The sequence below is a fragment of the Galeopterus variegatus genome, unplaced genomic scaffold, assembly GCF_000696425.1.
Source record: "Galeopterus variegatus unplaced genomic scaffold, G_variegatus-3.0.2 Scaffold40734, whole genome shotgun sequence".
Taxonomy (NCBI): domain Eukaryota; kingdom Metazoa; phylum Chordata; class Mammalia; order Dermoptera; family Cynocephalidae; genus Galeopterus; species Galeopterus variegatus.
The window spans coordinates 1-335 of record NW_007766845.1 but is presented as its reverse complement, the minus strand read 5'-3'; the positions used below and the strand labels follow the sequence as shown (position 1 = coordinate 335).

Here is a 335-nt window from a genome sequence, read left to right as displayed (position 1 = left end):
CGCCACCACCGCCTCTGCTCGTGGCGTGGGAAAGGAGGCGTGAATCCCGGGCGCGAGCCGGCGGTGGCGCCACTGCTGGAAGGTCGGCGGTGGGAAGGCGATGGCGGATATAGATAAACTCAACATCGACAGCATCATCCAACGGTTGCTGGAAGTGAGAGGGTCAAAACCAGGTAAGAATGTCCAGTTACAAGAGAATGAAATCAGAGGACTGTGCTTAAAGTCTCGTGAGATCTTTCTCAGTCAGCCTATCTTACTAGAACTTGAAGCACCGCTGAAAATATGTGGTGATATCCATGGGCGATACTATGATTTGCTTCGACTTTTTGAGTACG

The 335-nt window shown here is 51.9% G+C and overlaps 1 pseudogene across 1 annotated transcript in view; it reads left to right on the top strand.

The window, feature by feature from the left end:
- Positions 1–227, top strand: part of LOC103584060 — a 6047-nt pseudogene extending 5820 nt beyond the window's left edge. Inside the window, exon 2 of the transcript XR_549925.1 lies at positions 188–227. The product of XR_549925.1 is annotated as a serine/threonine-protein phosphatase PP1-gamma catalytic subunit B-like (transcript). The remainder of the gene's footprint in view (positions 1–187) is intronic.
- The last annotated feature ends 108 nt before the right edge of the window (positions 228–335 follow it).